This window comes from Rattus norvegicus, chromosome 3, assembly GCF_036323735.1.
Source record: "Rattus norvegicus strain BN/NHsdMcwi chromosome 3, GRCr8, whole genome shotgun sequence".
Taxonomy (NCBI): Eukaryota; Metazoa; Chordata; class Mammalia; order Rodentia; family Muridae; genus Rattus; species Rattus norvegicus.
In genome coordinates this window covers 119837568-119858567 of record NC_086021.1, presented here as the reverse complement: position 1 = coordinate 119858567, position 21000 = coordinate 119837568, and the positions used below count along the sequence as shown (strand labels likewise).

At 41.5% G+C, this 21000-nt stretch overlaps 1 protein-coding gene and 1 pseudogene across 2 annotated transcripts in view; one reads left to right on the top strand and one right to left on the bottom strand.

Annotated features, from left to right (window-relative positions):
• The window catches only part of Aven (apoptosis and caspase activation inhibitor), a 132615-nt gene that overhangs the window by 27442 nt on the left and 84173 nt on the right, over nucleotides 1-21000 (bottom strand). The gene's annotated exons all lie outside the window — the stretch shown is intronic.
• Nucleotides 13433-16437, top strand: LOC134486135 (proteasome subunit beta type-3-like; annotated as a pseudogene).

Genomic DNA, 21000 nt, shown 5'->3' with positions numbered 1-21000 from the left:
GGAAGCAAGTCCTTGAAAGCATATGGGATTTAGAAGGTCACTTCTCCCACAAAGCCACATTAAAATTGAAATGCTCTCAGCTACCTATTGGAGGTTACAATCTATTTAAGCGTAGAAAAATAGAGTTTCAGAAAAGCAACTAAATGCCTCTTCATACAAAAGTCTGACTGCATAACCATATGAGTCAAGGAAACTGTAATTTGGTGCTGTATTTTTTTAACAGACAATTACCATAAGATATAAAAATTTGACATTTAGCTAAAGATAGTAAGTTCAAACAAATTATATACCTAAGTCCTAACTATTCAATTTTAAAAGTGGCAATACTTAGTCAACTATTAACTGCTGGCTGAGACACATTGTTTCCCTTCTCATGCAGACTCTTGGTGCAGACTGGAAAGTAGACTCACATTAAAAGTGAGTCTGAGGCAAATGCAGCTCTGTTGGGTAGCACACACCTACAGTGCCAGCACCTCACACTCAGGAGGCAGAAGCAGGATAAATCAAGTTCAAGAGCAGCCTGGGCGACAGAGTAAAAACCTTCCTCAAAGCAGCAGTAACAGCTCTGAACTCTTGCATTCCAGAAGCAGGGCAGGCCCAAGCCTGACATACTACAGTCAGGGCTACATGGAGAGACCCTGTCTCACAGTTATTTTAAATGTAGTTCTAATAATAATGATAACAGTTTAGGAGAAACCACACTTTTACTTTTTTTAGTGCTCTCTTTACCTTCAGTGAGACTCTTGTTTCCCAAAATTTCCCAATTTAGTAGGGCTTCCTTTGTTGTGGGAATTTTTATTTTTTTTTATTTTATACTTGTTTATATCATATGTTTGTTTATCTATAGTGGAGAGTAGTGTGTGTTGCAGGTACATACACATGCACGCAGAGGTCAGAGAAAGGCTTCTTCCTCTGTGACACTCTCCCTTACTGTTTTCAGATTCTATTTCTCACTAAACCTGAAACACATCATTTTGGGGGACAAGTGAGACCCCAGGAGCTGCCTATCTCTGCCCCCCCCCAATGCTGGAGTTGCATACAGCACTTGTCATTGTCCCTGGCTTTCATATGGATGCTTGGGATGGACTTGGGGTTTCTTGTTGCACAGTAAGCACTCCTCAGCTTCTAGCTGCTGTTCTTGTGTTACTGAAGATTCAACTCCGGACTCCGGCGTGCCATCTTACTTAGTGCAGAATACGCCAGGATCTTTCTCATTTGTTTTGTTTTACTCTGTCCTATTTTTATTAAAACATACATTCGGGCACATCTAGCTCTATATCTTAACTATACAGTGGAGGCTTACGTGGACAGTGCATTCACATATGTGACACCTATACAAAGAAACAACACACTCAGCAGGCACACAGAACTCTTTTGTGTCACCAAATAAAATACTGACTTAAATGACATAGGTTAATTTTACCTATTTTCATAGTATATTCCTATAATACTATATGATACATGCTCTTACGTGGAAACTAAAAAAGTTGATTTACTGGACATTGATAACAGAGTAGCAGTAGAGAGGGGCTTGGGAGAGAAGATGGAGCAGACAGAAAGGGTGGTCAAGGTAGATTAGCAAGACCCTCTACTCTAGGACTATCATGCGGTAAGGTGGGTACAGGTAATAATAAGAGGCTACACATTTCAGACACTCAAAAGATGTTGAAACCTGTCACAATAAAGAAATGAGAGGGGCTGGAAAGACGACTCAGTGCATAAGAGCATTTGCCACACTTACAGAGGACCCAGGCTTGGTTCTCAGGACCAACATGGCCACTTACAACTACTTAGAACTTTCCAGTTCAGGGGTAACTGAACCCTCTAACATGATACTTGTGGAGGCACCAGGCACATACATGGTGCACATATATATTTGCAGGCATATACATAAAGTGAAAACAAATTTTAAAATTTTAAAGAAATGTTTGGGATATGCGTATGCTGAATTTAACTTAAACATTATACCAAGGGTCTTTTTTTAAAAGACTGAATAGCATTCTGCAACTTTATACCATGTTTTCTTTTATCTATTCATGAACGCTAAAGTTGTTTCTACTTCTTGACTACTGTGGATAATGAACATTAAACTGCAGACAGGTCTTTGCCATGCTGACTTTACTATTTGGAGTCTATGTCCAGAAGAGAGATCAGCAGACAATAAGGTCACTCTAATTTTCTTAGGAAACCCCTATGCTGTTTCCACAAGGGCTGCTGTCACGGGTGGTTCCCTCTCTCCGCACACTCACCTGCTTACCACCTGTCCTCCTGGTAGCAGCCATCCGGTGGGTATGAAGGTGCACCTCACAGTGCTGTGAGTAAGCGTCTCCCTGAGGATTCCGGAGGTTGAGCATACTTTCATTATCTTTTGAGCATCCTTTTATCTTCTTTGGGAAAATGTCTTATCACTCTGACGATACTGAGCTCCGACAGATTTGTATTAAATTTTTCTATTGATCCCTCAAACAGTTCATGAATGTCTCTTCCTAAGCTATAATTTCCTGGATGATTTGCTGCACGTTCCTCTGTGGTGCAGTAGCTTTTCATATAGAAGGGACTTTTGATACAGTCCCTTCTACTTAGTTCTGCTTTTTCACTTTAAGCTTTGGGTATAATTTTTTTTAAAAAATTAAATATTACCAAAGGGATTTCATCATAAATTCTCAAGGGATTTCATAATCCCCAGTTTTATATCAGCTTTGGGTTCATTTTTGTGTATGGCATTAGACAAATGTATAATTTCAGACACTTATATGTACATATGCAGGTTTTGGGGGGTATTATTTGAAACTAGCCTTCCCAGTGTAAATTTTTGGCACCCTTGATGAGCTGGCCACTGTGCTGGCTAGTTTTATGTCAACTTAACACAAGCTAGAGTCATTTTGAAAGAGGAAACCTTAATTGAAAAAAAAAATGCAGGCACAGTGCACACAGGTACACCACCACGGCGCACACACACGTACACCACCACCACCCCATACTGGCCAACGTAAAGCTTGTGGCAGGTTTTCTTGACTCACGTTTGATGTAGCTGAGCAGGATGTGATGAGTAAACCAGTAAGCAGCCGCTCTCCATGGTCTCTGCACCAAATCCTGCCTCCACGTTCCTGCCTTGAGCTTCTGCCTTGTCTTTTCTCGTGATCAACTATAAGCTATAAGTTAAAATAAAACATTCCCTCCCAGTGTTGGTTTTGGTCGTGGTGTATATCTCAGCATTAGAAACCTTAAGACAGCCCCGCAGTTTGGAAATTTTTCTAGCTTACTGCCACTCCCAGTCTAAGTTTCTGTTCTATGTCAGTACCAGGTTGTTTTGATTATTATAGCTTTGATATAAAATCTTAAATCAGGACTTCTGAGGCCTCCGACACTGCGTTTCTTCCTCGGTGTTGCTATCCATAGTCAGGGCTCTTATCCTTCCAACTTTACAAGGATTTTAGAGTATGGCTCTATTTGTATAAAGAGCACATGGAATTTGTATAGCACTGTATTAAATGTATGACTAGTTTGAGTAATGTCCTAGTTAGTCTTTATTAACAGGTTGATCATAATAAAGCATATCTCCAGGTGTGTCTGAGCAGCATTTCCTAGACCTTGGATCAGGTTCTCAATCAACACAATAATCACTGTCTGAGGAGTTCACAGCACAAGGACATTGTTGGGAGTTGACAAGAGTGGGAACTGGACGGTCCCCAGCTCAAAAAAAAAGAAAAAAGGAAAAAAAAAGAAAAAAGAAAAAAGAAAAAAGGAAAGAGTGGGAACTGGAGCCTCATGGGAGGAAGAAAGTCACCAAGGCAGGGTCCCTGGAGCTACAGCTCACCCTAGCTCTTCCCTGTATTCCCTGTATCTGTTTCTTGTCCACTGTGAGGTCAATGGCCTCCTCCTTGGGGTCCCATTGTTTCTGCTGCTTTGTTAACTCCATCATGATGGATTGAAGCTATAAGCAAAATCTCTCTTTTCTTCTTTATATTGTTTCTTTCAGACCACAATAAAGAAAAAACTAACATAAGTAATACAGATATTTTACCAATATACAATTCTTTGTATCCAGTCAGCAAGGAATATATCTTTATATTGCTTTCTCAATTTTATTAATGCTTTACAGTTTAATACAGAAATAATTCACCTCTGTAGTTAAATTTATCCCAAAGTATTTCTTTGTCATTATATTAGTGAGGTGGGATTTAGCCCTGCCACGCAGTGCTGGTTTAACACACACAAACTGACATGAATCACCACATAACAAGTGAAAAACAAGGCTGTGTGGTGTAGAAAAGGCAGCGGACAAAACTCAGCATCGTTTGATTAAATACTCTTAATAGTTTAGGAACCAAAGAATACCTCAAAATAATTGAAGTCCTTTCTGAAAAAGCTACAGCCAATGACGTCACAGGCATAGGGGGCACCTCAGGAGCAGCATCAGGCAGGGGTGCAGATGCCGCCCTTACCATTTCTACTAGCAGACTTCACAGAAGTGCTCCTGGGAACACAGCAAGAGGCACCCAACCAGGAGTAAAACTGCTTCTGCTTACATGAATCTACACTATAGAAACCCAGTATCACACATGTATGCGCGCAAACACACACACACACGCACACACACACGCACACACACGCACATACTAATACTCACACATACATCTTTCATACTCTTATGTAAACTCATACACACATATACAGTCTCAAACACACATACACACATACTAGCACATCCACGAACACACACACATACACACACTTATATACAGTCACACACATACTCATATACACACTTACATATACATACTCACACATACATCCACACACATACAATTTCTCAAACTCTTTTGTACACTCAGACACACACTCTAAAACACTCACACATTTACACACATATTCACACATTCATACATTCACACATTCACACATTCACACACACATACACATGCCTAAATACAGGACACAAAATAAACACACAAAAACACATGCAGTTACATACACAAATTATAACTACAAGAGGAATGGAGAAAACCAACCCATTTAGAATGACTCAAGGATAAACCTATGGTTTAATTAATGTTCCCTTCAAGCAGTGCTTATCTTTAGCAGCATCCCTATACTTTAATGATTAATTTGTCCCCCCTATAATTACTAAGCAACTGTCTTTAACTGGAGCCACTTACCACATGCTAGCCATCGGGTCTGAATTCCCTTTCCAATTTTCAGAGTCTCTCTCTCTCTCACTTTAAGGAGCAGACCACTGCTATGAAACAGACAATGCCAAATATAGCAGCCACCTCTCCCAGCATCTCATACTCCAGGATTCCTGCACATAAACAAGAGTGGGCTCATCAGCAATACTAACCCCCGTGGTTAAACCAAAGGCTAGTGGTGAAACCCAGTGTCTGTACGGAGTTCCATTTCTATAGGACAGGAGAGCAGCAGTGCCCACTGTCCGGTGTTGGCTCAGATGGCAGAAGTAAGTGTCACTGAGCGGTGGGAACTCGCTCAGTAGCTCTGGAGCAGAGTCTGACGGGCCTTCCTGGCAGCTGGTTTCTGAACAAGGTTCCAGGGCCTCTCGGGGTGTGAACTGCCCAACACAGTAAAACTCCATCTCAGCTTGAATTCGTCGCAGGCAGCTGCTGCTGCTGGCAACTCGGACACTGACTCAGCACCTTGGTCTACTTAGACTCATTTCATGCTTTTCTGTCATTATAGAGTCTTATTAATTATGTTTCCTCAAAGGACAGATGGGATGGTAGGAAGACATGTCTTAAAAAATTACTTCATAGGTTTTCACTGATTTGAAACTGAAAAATAGCATAAAATGGGAGATATCTCAGAAGCTTTGTAGATTCAATTATGTTTATTTCACATATATAAAGATAATGAGACTTATCCTCTTGCAAGCAATTAGTAGCCTATTACATGTATACATCCCATGCCATTTACCAGCTGGAGACATTTGTGGCTTTCACCTTTTTGGTAGTGTAAATAACACTTCTATTAACTTGGGTGTACAAGTATCTGTTTAAAAATCCATGCTTTAAACTTTAGGGGATCTACACCTAGAAGCAAAATTGCTGGATTATATGGTAATTTTATTTTAATTTTTGATTCATAAGGACATTATGCCAAGTGAAACAACCAATCACAAAAAGATACTTTGTTACTCTACTTATTTTTCTTTGTTATTTTGCATATATTTCTCTCACTCTGCCATTTGACTTTCATAATTTGGGGCTACACACACACACACACACACACACACACACAGATGTACACACAGATGCACACACACATTTATAAGGCCCTAGACTGTGAAATAATAAATTTCACCCATGTTTTATCTTATCACTTCAAACTTCATTTTTCATGTCTGAACCTTTGCTGCATATGAAGCTTATCTTCAGGTCTGAAGTCGGTGATATGCCAGCAGTATTTCAAGTACTTTCCTGTTTTAAGAATTACGAGGAGGACTTCAGGAACGCTCTCTATTTGATCCCTACAGTGCTGAATTTTATCTAGTCTCCAGCTGTCAAAAAAGAGACAGCTGAGAGGAATAGAAAGCAGGGAGCCACAGGAAATGCAATGCCTCTGCAGCAGTAATTCCCATGCAGCAGCAATGCCCCTGGCAGCAGCAACACCCCTGCAGCAGTAACGCCCCTGCAGCAGCAATGCCCATGCAGCAGCAATGCCCATGCAGCAGTAACGCCCCTGCAGGAGTAACGCCCCTGCAGGAGTAACGCCCCTGCAGGAGTAACGCCCCTGCAGGAGTAATGCCCCTGCAGGAGTAACGCCCCTGCAGGAGTAACGCCTCTGTAGGAGTAACACCTCTGCAGGAGTTAACGCCCCTGCAGCAGTAACACCCCTGCAGCAGTAACACCCCTGCAAGAGTAACGCCCCTGCAGCAGTAATGCCTCTGCAGGAGTAACGGCGCAGCAATGCCCATGCAGCAGCAATGCCCCTGCAGCAGTAACGCCCCTGCAGGAGTAATACAGACTATGAGGACCTTGCCACAGCATGGCATGAAGTACAAGTACACTTCCTTCTCCTTTGTGAGCCAAATTAAGTCTTTTTCCCCCCAATCTGTAAAAATGCAGATTGGAGAGCAATGACTTTAAGAAACAAGGTTCATGAAAAAGCACTATCTGGTATATAAGTAGGTAGCCACACTAATACTCCAGATTTCCTCTCCCTTCAAGTTCCCCGAGCATGTCCTGAAAGCACCAACCGACTCAGAGAGTGCAGAAGGGGCAGCCTCTGTCTCCATTAATGTCATGTCTGCACTGCACAGAAAAGCCCAGCTAAACTGGTACCTGATACATCAACAAAGAACTGAAGCCAGGCGGACACCCTAGACACACCTGGGACACTCATGTTCTACCAGAGGCAGCGCAGGCGCCAATATGGAGAGGTCTCCCAATCCTTGACTATTTTTCTTTTTATTCAAAATTTCTTGGAGAAGACTATGGAACATAAGCAAGTCTCCACCCTTGTTCTGTCACTAGTTCACACCAAAGTCAGTATTTAAGTTTCTTTCAGTCTAATATGTGAATATTAAGTAGATATGTAGGCGTACATATACATACACGTATATTCAGGGGCTGGAAAATGGCTGCGTGGTTACAAGCACCTCTGGTCAAGGATGCCTGTTAGTTCCCAGCACCCACACTAGATGGCTCACAACCCCAGGACTCCAGGAAATCAGATGTCCTCTTCTGGCCTCCTAGGCAGGGCACTCACAGGTACACACACACACACACACACACACACACACACACACACACAAATTTAAAAAAAACCTTTAAAAATTATTGTAAAATGTTTCTTAACACAATTATCTATTTGGTCACTTTTAGTGCACACATCAGTGACTTTATTAGATTTATTCTTATTACAACCACTGCCATCTTTCATCTTCTCAAACTAAAATCCTATATTGATGTGATAGTAACTCTAACTTCCCCTCCTCCTAAGCCCTGGAACCACCATTCTCTGTGAATTTCTCCCACTATTCACATGAGTGCAATCACACGACCCACGTCCCTTTGTAACTAGCTTATTTCGCTTAGCAAAATGTCCTCTGGGTTTCACACGTTGGAATGTCCTCCATTTGCAAGGCTGAATAGAGTCCCACTATACACACTCTGGTTATGCATTTATCTGTGCTGATTACGTAGCTTTCACTTTCTCCACTCTGTGTACAAACTGGTGTGGTGTGGTGGTGGTGTTTTGTTGTTTTTTAGTTTTTCTCATTCATTCTGTAGACCAGGCTGGGCTCACGGTCAAACAGGCCTCTGCCTGGTCCTGCTGAGATTAAATGAGTGCATCAGCCATGTCTGGCCAAACCGTTGTTTTGAAACAACAACTAACGCAGTTTAGTGGACAAAGCTACAGCAAGTGTGGGGCTCGTCCACACAGAAGACCGTGAGAGAAAACATAAGGCAACAACAAAGACCACAGTAGTAGCCCAGAGTGACAACCGGAAAAACAGGAAACTTGAGGACCTTCCCTACTCAATTTCTGTGGAATTCTGAAGCCACTTTAGAGAATAGTGGTAGATTCTGTGCTTGATGAACATTCCCCAAAGCAGTCTCCATAGCCCTCAGCAGCCTGCCTCAGTCATCCCTCAAACTATGTTCTGCAACACTAGTTTTTAGCTTGGTTTTATGAGCACTCATGGGTTTACTGAAGGGCTGGTTACCAGGCTGCCTAAGCGACATATTCTACCTATTACGTAAGGAGATGAAGTAAACGGAAAATAGGCCAGCAGGTCAGAGAGAAAAACAAAAGTAAGATTTACAAGTGTGTGGAGGAACACCAATCACAAAATGTAAGCACTCACATGTGAACAAGCCCACTGGGCTGTCCACACTTACAGAGCGATGGCGCACTCTGCTGACTCACGCCCAGGGACAAGGATTAATACTTCTCTCTTCCCTGAAAACATTACCTTAAGGAACAGCCTGTGGCGGTAAAGGCGAGGCTTCCCGCCCGTGGCCGCTGCTCCTGCACTGTTCAGCACACAGCATCACAATTAGAAATAAAAGAATTTCAGTTAGATGCTACAGGTGTCTGCTATATTCCTTCCCACCCCACCAACCTACCAGTTAAAACCATCCAAATGTTCCATTTTTCTAATGTCGAAAATGAAAATAATTTCAGAATAACTCAGAGAATAATCAATCTATCAGGCACATGTAGTTATAAACAACCTGCATTTATCCAGAATATTTTCAGCACTAAAAGCATCTGTTCATTAGTCAGCCAAGTGCTGCCTGTTGAGGCACACCTGTGTGGGGAACGCCTGGGTGTCTGTGTAAGGCACACGTTCCTATAGTTTCTCTGAAATCCGCTAATGGAGGGGTAGAGGAACTGCCAAAAGCCAGATGAGTGGGAAGCCGAGAGCTGGCTGTGGACTTTGCCAAACATCTAATAAGATTTCTGTTTAGAAATTAGGAGGAAAAAAATAAAGAGAAAGAAAATGAAAACATTACTGCATGGCCGACTTACGAGGCATCATGCTTGGCCCTATATGGCTGACGCAAAGGAAAGCAGTCAAAAGAGCTGGACAGGGCAGTTTGCACAGGTACTCATTCACAGGCACCTACATGCCCCGCTAAGTGATGCTGAACAGGTCCTCTTTCAGAGCACTAGCGGGAATGCCTGTCTTAGGATTTCAGATGTGACGAGGAGAAAGAACAATCTCATGAAATGCCCAACTCATATGAGGGTGTTCATTACTTCAGGAGAGGTTTAAGAATGAGACATGCTCTGAAGTAACTAACGGTAGCAGAAATTCTCCAACTGGGCCAAGAGGTGGTACAGGGACAGACCTGGAAAGAAACGAGTTCGCGGGTACACAGCTTTGCCGGCCAATAAAGGCAGATCCAAACAAGAAGACGGACAGACACCAGGTCCACTGCCACCACCCAGTGGTTTTCCTTCAACTCCCCATCCCCCCATTTCTCCATATATGTTTAAATGTTGCAAATAACATCTTAGGAAATATCAAGATAGCAAATACTCTGTTAAAGGGTTTTGAGTTTCCTGCTAGAAAAGTAACATTCAATCAGTGCATAAAATGCAGCCCACTGTTCTCCTGAATGTATAAAAATTATATTTTATATATATTATATGTAAATAGTATTATATACAATATATAATGTAACATATATTGTATATTTTATATAACTTTCATAGAGTTATAAATATTGAGAAGGTTCTGGAGAGATGGCTTGGTGGTGAAGATCATTTGCCATACAACTATGAATGTGACAGGGTAGGCATGGGGTTACTTCGCCTGTCATCCAGCCCTTTGGAGGGCAAGAAAGGACAGGAGGCTCACCTGGGGCTTGCTGGCTGCATGCCTAGCTGAAAAACACAAGCTCCCATTGAGGAGAGAAGGGAGTGATATAGTTTAATTTTTTTAAAAACCCACAAGTTAATGTCCAAAGAAAGACCCTGCTTCAAAGGAATAAGTGATAGAGAAGGACACCAACACCCTACTCTGTCAGTGCCTTCCTTCACACAAAAGTGTGCAAACAACAAGGCGGGGGGGGGGGGGGACTAAGTTCATTCTTTTGTTCTTTGTTTTTAAAAAGCTTTTATTCCTTGAGGACAAGCTCTAGCCAGGTCTCTACTCTTTCTTATTACTCTACTATCAAAACCACTTCCATGTCAATGCCATGTTAGGGGACACACAAAATGAACGCATAGTTCAAACCCATCGCACTGACCAAGCAGAGGTGCTGAGGTGGCAGACAAAGGCGAGGCAGGCATCCTCTAAAACAGAGAGGCAGATATTTACACTGAAAACAAATTCAAATACCACCAGTCACTCCCATCTGGCTTTGGCTTTCAGTTTTGTAAACCAGGTTGACCTCAAACTCAAGAGATCTGCCTGCCTCAGCTTCCCGAGTTCTGATAGTAAAGGCGGGAGCCATCACACCAGGTTAATGAGATACATTGGAAGGATAAATACCTGTTTCTTTCAAAATGACTTTCTGAAATAACAGAAAACCCAGAACATTCATAAATGTTCTCTTCCGTATAGCAAGACCCAAATCCTAGACTTTTGCTTAAAATGATAAATTATATTTTAAATGTAATGAATTCCTTACAAGGACATTTATGAATTTCTGGGTCATGAAATAATAAAAAAGCTAAAAAGGAGAAGAAAGGGAGAATAATACAGAATAGAGAGAAAGAGGGTTAAATAACACTAAGGATGTTTGAAAAAGTCCTAAAGAAACATTACTTCATATTCACTTAAAAATGCATATATACTTATGATATATGTGTATACATGTATATGCATATAGAGTTTATTATATACATTTATGCACATACATCCATAGGGCATATATGTATGCAAATGAGACACATTAACTATTAATGTTCCTCACTAGAGCCACAACTAGCTAATAAAACTCCTAGTACCAGGCATGAGAAGTCTTTCTTTGGATTGTTGACAGGGGAGTCAAAGAGACTTCCACAAGAATACAGATTATTGCTGCTGTCCTTGACTGCTTCCCAAAACTGGAAAGTAAGACCCTACTGCTGAAGACATCACTCATTTTGGACACAGGACTTGGAGGAATTAAACCAGAACTGAACTGGAAGCGCTCTCCCTGAAGACTCGCCTTCATACTATACAAAGGTCTTATTCAAACTGCCCACAGAGATAAAACCCTCAATAGTCCTACACAATTGTAAAAGCATGGCCAGAAGAAGGCTTGCCCTGCCAAGATAAGGCTGTGATGTAACAGTAGCATGCGGGTAACCAACAACTGTCTATTCAGACATAAAGCCTGCCCAGGAAGCCTGTTGTGAATGTAGATCTTGCCAACTGGTTCATGGCTGGTGAGTTCATGGGCCTAGTAGAGAACCCCCTACTGCCACTTCCCTAAACCAGTGCGGTTTCTAACTGCACTCAAAAAGCTCATACTCCCAGAGAAGTGCGACTCTCATCCCTCATCAAAGAGGCTCCTTTCTGCTACACATGGTGAGTGACTAACCCCAATTGGTACAGCTACACATAAGGCTCAGGGCAAATCACAGAAGAGAGAGGGAAAGACTGTAACCGCCAGAGAACATCTGCTATCCGATTGTGTCTTCTATATACGACAGAGAAGCTGCACCCATGAAATCTCGACATATGTCACCTAAAAAGATATGAATAATGACAACACCAATTGACATGTAAATGCAGATGGGGGTATTTCACAGGGTCTCACACCTAGATAAACTCCAGTCATTTAATGACTACTAAGGGAGGGAAAATCAGTCTTCTCGAGGGATGAGCCACCTGATACATTATGCAAACCCATGTGGTCAACCTAAATTCATACAAGACTCAGCAGATTATATGAGAAAGAGAGAGAGGGAAAGAGAGAGAGGGAGAGAGAGAGACAGAGAGAGAGGCAGAGAGAGAGAAGACAATGAAGAAGGAGTCATGACTTCAAGGGAAGTATGGAACAGTAGAAGCTGCAGGTAGCCTGGAAATCGAATGCAGAAAATTCTATGGCTGATAACAAAGCTCTAAAAGCAATTTTTCCAAAGTCATAATTTTCACTGTCTAATTGGCAATATAGAAACATGGAAATCTCATTTGTTACACACTGCACATGGACTAGAACAGCAGTCAGGAACCAGCATACTTTGTGCTTCTCAGAAGCAGACAGTCAGTTGTTGGCTTACCTAGTCCTTCATGTCTTAATTACAGACACAGTGAAGAAAAGCCACTGTGCATAAAAACTTTCAGTCAGCACTCATTGATAAGTGGCTATTAGCCCAAATGCTTGAATTACCCTAGATCCCTAGAACAAACGAAACTCAAGACGGATGATCAAAATGTGAATGCTTCACTCCTTCTTTAAATGAGGAAAAAGAATACCCTTGGCAGGGAAGGGAGAGGCAAAGATTAAAACAGAGACTGAAGGAACACCCATTCAGAGCCTGCCCCACATGTGGCCCATACATATACAGCCAACCAATTAGACAAGATGGATGAAGCAAAGAAGTGCAGACCGACAGGAGCCGGATGTAGATCGCTCCTGAGAGACACAGCCAGAATACAGCAAATACAGAGGCGAATGCCAGCAGCAAACCACTGAACTGAGAATAGGACCCCCGTTGAAGGAATCAGAGAAAGAACTGGAAGAGCTTGAAGGGGCTCGAGACCCCATATGTACAACAATGCCAAGCAACCAGAGCTTCCAGGGACTAAGCCACTACCTAAAGACTATACATGGACTGACCCTGGACTCTGACCTCATAGGTAGCAATGAATATCCTAGTAAGAGCACCAGTGGAAGGGGAAGCCCTGGGTCCTGCTAAGACTGAACCCCCAGTGAACTAGACTGTTGGGGGGAGGGCGGCAATGGGGGGAGGGTTGGGAGGGGAACACCCATAAGGAAGGGGAGGGGGGAGGGGGATGTTTGCCCGGAAACCGGGAAAGGGAATAACACTCGAAATGTATATAAGAAATACTCAAGTTAATAAAAAAAAATAAAAAATAAAAAATAAAAAAAGTTAATTAATTTTTTTTACCATCTGAAAATTAGGATTTAATATTATCAACTTCATAGAGCCATTTGTCCTTTAATAGGCATTAGTTCTCCTTACAGGTTCTACAAGGACAGAGGGCCATCATGAAAGATATTTCCCAGTGGAGAGTGGGCTTCTACTACAGTGCAATCATGTCCATTATATCCTATAATGGAGGGGCCGTCATGACCATGAAGGGAAAGAACTGCATGGCCATTGCTGCAGACAGGCATTTCAGGATCCAGACCCAGATGGTGACCATGAAAGATCCAGAAGATCTTTCCCATGGGTGACAGGCTCTACATAGACCTAGCCGGCCTGGCCACTGATGTCCAGTTGCCAATATCTCAAGTTCTGACTGAACCTGTATGAGCTGAAGGAAGGTCGGCAAATCAAGCCTTACACCCTCATGAGCATGGTGGCCAACCTCTTGTATGAGAAGCTGTTTGGTCCCTACTACACAGAGCCTGTCATTGCTGGCTTGGACCCAAAGACCTTTAAGCCCTTCATTTGCTCTCTGGACCTCATTGGCTGTCCCATGGTGACTGATGACTTCATAGTCAGTGGTACCTACTCCGAACAAATGTATGGGATGTGTGAGTCTCTCTGGGAGCCCAACTTGGATCCAGAACACGTTTGAAACCATTTCTCAGGCCATGCTGAATGTTGTGGACTGGGATGCCTTATCAGGCATGGGCGTCATGGTCCACATCATTGAAAAAGACAAGATCACCACCAGGATGCTGAAGGCCCAGACGGACTAACCTGTGCTCTGGATGGACTAACCTGTGCTCTGGTCCTGTCTCCCTTTTGTTGTTTTTCTTTTTTAATAAAATCACCTTTCTTTCAAGAAACAAAGAAAGAAAAAGAAAAGAAGGAAGGAAGGAAGGAAGGAAGGAAGGAAGGAAGGAAGGAAGGAAAAAAGAAAGAAATTCCCCCTATGGTAATATCATTTAATATTGGACTATTAGTTCAGAAATGGTGATCAATACAATGAGATGTATATAAAATCTTTTTAGATATGACAAATTATAAAAGAGATGAAATAACACAATTACATAAAACATTAGTAGAAAAATTTAAAAAAGAGCATCTAAGTGAGATTACTCACGAAGTTTGTAATCTAAAGGACACGCTTAGGAGAGAAGCAAAGGTATTAATCACCATGCACGGCTTTCCATTAGTATGTGTAATATCCAAAATTAACCTGCAAGCCCCACCTGCTCAGAAATCAGGGAACTTACTGGAATTCTGGAAATGGTAGTTCTTGGAAAATAACAAAACCTCATGGACCACCATTACAGTGATCTATAAATTTGTCCTCATAAGCTCCTGAAACACATGGATCAAGGCTATTCTCAGGAAATTCCAGGGAATGGTCCTGACCAAAGTTCATCTTTTGGTCAGTATTTAATATTTAATAAAGCTTGCTTTAAATCTGGTCCAAAATGATGGAATTGCTTTTTTCTGGGCAAATCACGGGATTAATATATGGAGGCCCCAGTGAGATCACTCCACCATACTTGAGAAGCAAACTCCCAAGGTGAACAGCCACACTCAGTGGGGGGAGGGAAGGGGAAACATCAATGATTCTTTCTCCCTCTCTCCCTCTCTCCCTCCCTCCCTCCCTCCCTCTCTCCCTCTCTCCCTCTCTCCCTCTCTCCCTCTCTCCCTCTCTCCCTCTCTCCCTTTCTGTTGGTTTCTGATTTCTGGTTATTTGTTACTCCATCTGGAATAAACAAGCCAAAAAAAAAAAAAAAATCCTTCATCTGGGGCATGGGGAGGCATCCCAAAGACCACGGGTTATTTCTACAGGATTCCAAAGTCTAGAAACCATCTAAGGTGTTCCATTAATTTGGGAACCAATACTGAAGTTTTAGATAGGTCCAACATGGATTTGAGGAGCCAAGGAAGACTCAGAAGGGCCATGCCTTTGATAGGTTCCTAGCATCTTGGTTGTACAAGAAGAACTAATGGACTTCTGAAGCAAAGAAGTCCAATTATTAAATGTTATTGTCTTGCCTTGTCTTATGAACCTGATCTATCTTTGTGTGTTCTGACTTGGAGAAGTAAGGCACTGCCAAACGTATCAGTTCCAGGTGCCACCTAGCCCCACCTCCCACCTGCATCCATGACAGAGAAGCTGGGTCACAGAATTTGTGATAGCCCTCTCAACTCAGCTGCACAGCTGCAACTCCAAGGTATAGATGAACCTGTAATTTCTATGTTAACTTTTGCTGTCTATTTTGTATTATGAACGTACATGGCCACTGCATGCTTGATTCTCACTGGCCTTGAATGTGTAAATAAATGCTATTTCTTTCCACCTGCCTGGGCTCAAAATTTACCTCTGGTCTTTCTGGTCACCAGATCTAATATAACATGGATTAAAATGTTATTTGGGTATGGATAATATTAAAGTTGCCTTATGCTATTCTACTATATTGCTGGCTCTGGAATTGGGTTATCTTTTACCCTTTTACAGACCCAGGCGTGCTTTTAAAGTCCAGGTTCAAAACCTAAAGAGATTATTGACTTATCAGTTATTGGATATGGTTAAGATCTGTAAGATCTATAACAAAAAGTTAGCTTAAAACTACTAACTTGGGATTGAGAATTAAAAATCTATACTTAGATATTCTTAAACCACATGCCATGATTCTGTTTTGGGATATAAACAATACCTAGCCGGTTGCCTCTTAGCTATGGTTTAAAGAGATGGAACCATGGCTTCACGACCATCTTGACTAAGGGCAGCTGTGTGGTTGGCACACAGCTCTGTTATAGGTTGGAGAAAGCAAAAAGAAAGAAAGAAAGAAAGAAAGAAAGAAAGAAAGAAAGAAAGAAAGAAAGAAAGAAAGAAAGAAAGAAAGAAAGAAAGAGAGAGAGAGAGAGAAAGAGAGAGAGGAGGGAGGGAGGGAGGGAGAGAGAGAGAGAGGAGGGGAAGGGAGGGGAGGGGAGGAGAGAAGGCATATGACTTCACTGCCAATTTGACTAAGGGCAACCACACGGTTTATATAATTTTTGTCCTATCTTTAAAACCATATTTTATAAAGATAGGATATAAAATAATACTTGTTTAATAAATACTAAAACTTCACCTCCATACAGCATGTACAAGAAAGTACCTTGCTGATAGCCAAACTTTATAATATAAAAATAACCCACTTGATATTAATTTTAAGACATTAAATTGTATACACTTTAAAGCTTGGTTTTGCCTTCTAAAATTTAAGGTTATGCCCTATGTTTTCACTCTTTAAGTGAGTACTTTATTTTGGTACTGCAAAAACACAATTGAGAGATTTTAAAATTCTATAAAAAATTTTTAGAGGTTTACAGCATTAAAAAGGTAAGAGAAGTTCCCAGTTTCTTTATGGATTATGTTTACGAATTTAAAAGTTTTATTTTAATATTAAGAGAGCTTCCATTTAAAATTGTTATTTTAAATCTAAACTTAATAGGGATAAAATATAAAGTCCTAGTCTTATGAAAGCTACTAAATTATTATAAACTATTAAATATAATTAAGAAATACAAATTAATAGTGAGTCACCTTATAAATGATCAAATTCTTTAATATGTTCAGAACTGTATTTATAGTCATGCTAAAAACCACAAGGAACTAAAAACAGACAAGGATTGTTTAACTCAGATATACTTTGTAGGTACTAGCCCTCAAACCTGTCCAAGATGTGCTGAATATGGCGTTTAAGATGTCTAAACTTACTATGTCAGATAGACTGCCAGATCCTGGCAGTGACCCCTAAGGTCGCCAAGAAGATAATGGGCATACGGATGAAGGACTCCACCTGGATTCTAAACACTTGGCAAGACTTCCCCAATGCTGGGTCCAGCCAGAACTGCGGACAAACAGGACACAGAAGAGTTGATTCCCCACTTTGCCTAGACAAGGTAAGGTCAGTGTCTCCCATGTTCCTCCTCCACAGAAAAGCCTCTCATCTTCTAAGCTTGATAGACAAAGACCACGTGGAAAGCATGAGAGCCTAGGAATGAATTATGGACTAGTCTCTGTCAGTTAATTGAGACATAGGCCGTTTGGATTATAATGTATCCTTCTCAGGTTTCTGATCACATTGACAGCTAAGCTAACTGTAGCTTTGTCAGCTAGGGAACGACAGGCAACTAATTCCTTCCCCCAAGGTAATCTACCACCATATTAGTTCATCAATTAATTAGTTAAAGCTACTAGGTCTCTTATTAAAAAAGGCAAAGAGGTTTGCCTTACTCACAGATTTCATGTTTAAGGATAAACAAGTTTTAGATGTAACTGTACACTAAAGAAACATGTTTTATAATTACTGCTCTCAATAATAACTATATTTCATGTCTTTGATAAATGATTAGATTTAAAAATTGTTCTAAAATATATAAAGGTTTGAGTATATAAAAATCTATAAATGTTTCCAATTTCTTTCCCCTTCTTATGCTGCTACTGCACTGAGATTTCAGAGGTTCAAGACTTGATAAAGCACTGACTGCTTACTACTCAGTCACAAGATCAGGATGTTAAATTTTCTGATTGTCTTCCAGATATAAAACTTCCAGATATAAAACCTTTCATCGGGCTAAAACTTCTCTGTCCAATTGATATACCTGGACAAAAAAAGTTCATGTTTTTTAACCCAAAACTATAATTTTTGCTCTGACTCAAAAGTCATGAGTCTATTCTTGCTGTCTTGCAGACACCTGTTAATTGCTTTTTCTAAAATATGGGTTTTAATACAATGGTAATACTAATATATCTCTGTTTGTAAATTAAATATTCATGTAAGCTTCAAGGAATCAGTGAAATTATAAGACTTAGATCCAGCTTCCACAGGTCAAACAGACTCCAGATAAGTACACCTGCCTGTTCCTGAAAATGGGATTCTCACTTCCTGGTCTTGGAATTCCTCCCCTTCCCCAGTTACTAGGAAAATTCTAGGCCTAGGCTATGTGTGTCTCACAGGTTTTTCCCTTGGCTTACCAACTCCACTCAGGGCTCACCTGTGGACTGACTGCTGAGCTCTGGACTTGCAGAAAGTTGAAGTGACAGATCATCCGCTCACCAGACATTTTGATAAATGCCCCACTGCCCAGCCTTTGAACAGCCTTTTAGCCTTTCTGGACCCTAACAACAATGCCCTAATGTTGGGTGGAAGTAGTTACAGATGAGAATACACCACTCTCTCCTCCAGCAGAGAGCAAGGTACCCAAAGGAAAGACCAAGGGGAAGAAGGTGCCCTCTCCCCACACCATTGTCAAGAAACAGGAGGCCAAAAAGGTGGTCAATCCTTTGAGAAAAGGCATAAGAACATCAACGTTGGGCAGGACATCCAGCCCAAAAGAGATCTCACACGCTTCGTCAAATGGCCCAGCTACATCAGACTGCAGTGACAAAGGGTCATCCTCTAGGGGCTCAAAGCACCTCCTGCCATTAACCATTTCACCCAGGCCCTGGGCAGACAAACAGTGACTCAGCTGCTTAAGCTTGCCCACAAGTACAGGCCAGAAACAAAGCAGGAGAAGAAGCAAAGGCTGCTGGCCCATGCTGAGAAGAAAACTGCTGGCAGAGGGGATGTCCCAACTAAGAGTCCATCTGTCCTCCAAGTGGGGGTCAACACAGGCACCACCTTGGTGGAGAACAAGAAGGCTCAGCCAGTGGTGATTGGCCGTAGGTAGACCACATTAAGCTGATGGTTTTCCTGCCTGCCCTGAGTCAAAGGATGGGGGAGGCAGGAGAGGGGGGTGCCCTACTGCATCATCAAGGGAAAGGCCAGACTGGAGCTCCTGGTCCACAGGAAAACATGCATCACTGTTACCTTCACACTGGTTAACTCGGAAGACAAGGGTGCTCTGGCTAAGCTGGTGGAAGCTGTTAAGACCAACTACCACAACAAATAAGATGTGATTTGACACCACTGAGGAGGCAAAGTCCTGAGTCAGAAGTCTGTGGCTCGCACTGCCAAGCTGAAAATGGCAATGGCCAAAGACCTTGCCACTAAAACTGGGTTAAATGTACACTAAGTTTTCTGTACATAAATATAATTACAAAATTAAAAAAAAAAAGAAGAGAATACACCATCCATTGTCCCACCTAACAGGCTGAAATGCTATGTCATCAAAAGGAAACTCCCATGGCTATCTACAATACCAACTGATATGCCAAAAAGGATCCAGATCTGTTAACTAACTAGACTCACTAACTAAAATAGTTCTACAATATAGGGCTTTTAAAAAATATCATTTCTATACAAACCATTCGGGATTATAATCTGGCTGTACTCAAAAACATTACAAAAAGGAGACCTGAAATAAAATAAATGACTAGTTCCCCATTCATTCCCAAGCTCCTTCTAGATAGTAACTCTGATGGTTATTAGATCCAAAAATAAAATGCTCATAGGGTCAAGGATGCCACCCAAGGAACAGGTCAGGTGGGGGATTTAATACCCAATATTAATTTGTAAGCCCCGTCTGCCCAGGAGCCCAGTAACTTCCTGGAATGCTGGGAGTTATAGTTCTGGGAAAACAACAAGGTCTCTTGGGAGAGTACAGTGACCTATAGGTATGTCCTCATAAGCCCCTGCAACAAGTGACTTGAGGCTATCCTCAGATTGAAAATTCTGGGAAATGGTTCTGACCAAAGTCCATCTCTTAGTATTTAATATGTAATAATTGCTTTAAATTTGGACCAAAATGGTGAAACTGGTTTTTTCTGATGAGTCACAGGATTAACACATGCAAGGGTCTTTTCTGCATGCATTTGTGAGCCAAGTTCAGTCCATTTCAAACACTTACCTGTTCTATTAATTTGGCTCAAGTGTGTTTTCTCTTAGGAAAGGGTTTACCCTTCACTACTATAAAATAAATTAACCATTAAAACCTGTGGCATCTGACCCTCAGGAGCATATATATTCACAGCCTGGGCAAGGGGAGGGGGAGAAGTGTAGCAAAATACCTAGTTTTCAGAGAACAACGACCAAAAACCCCCTTCTGAATAGAACTTTGTCAATGTTGCTTGATAAAAATTAACTCAATGCTTATAGACTGGAAGCTTTGAGATTATCATGTGAAAAAGCATGACAGGAGAAAATACAAAAGCACAACATACAGAATGCATTAGCTGAGACGAAGTAGCCACACCACCACTTGGAGACTGAAAGACCTGTAAGCTGACAAATTTAAAAGGGAACAGAAGTGCATGCTGGTTCCAAATATTACCACTTCTCCAATATTCAAGACTGAAGCCACTGTGTTAATAAAGACTGTAGCAGGCACAGTCAAAACATCATTAATTTGGGGCTACAGAGCACATTATAGAACACAAGAGATTTAGAGCAGATTTATACTCCTAATTATGTTTTGTATTATCTAATCATCTCACAATACTTCCTAGACTCACAGTGAGGGTGACGCTGAATGCCTTCCCTTCCAGCCTGGATGAGACCTAACGCAGATGCACGT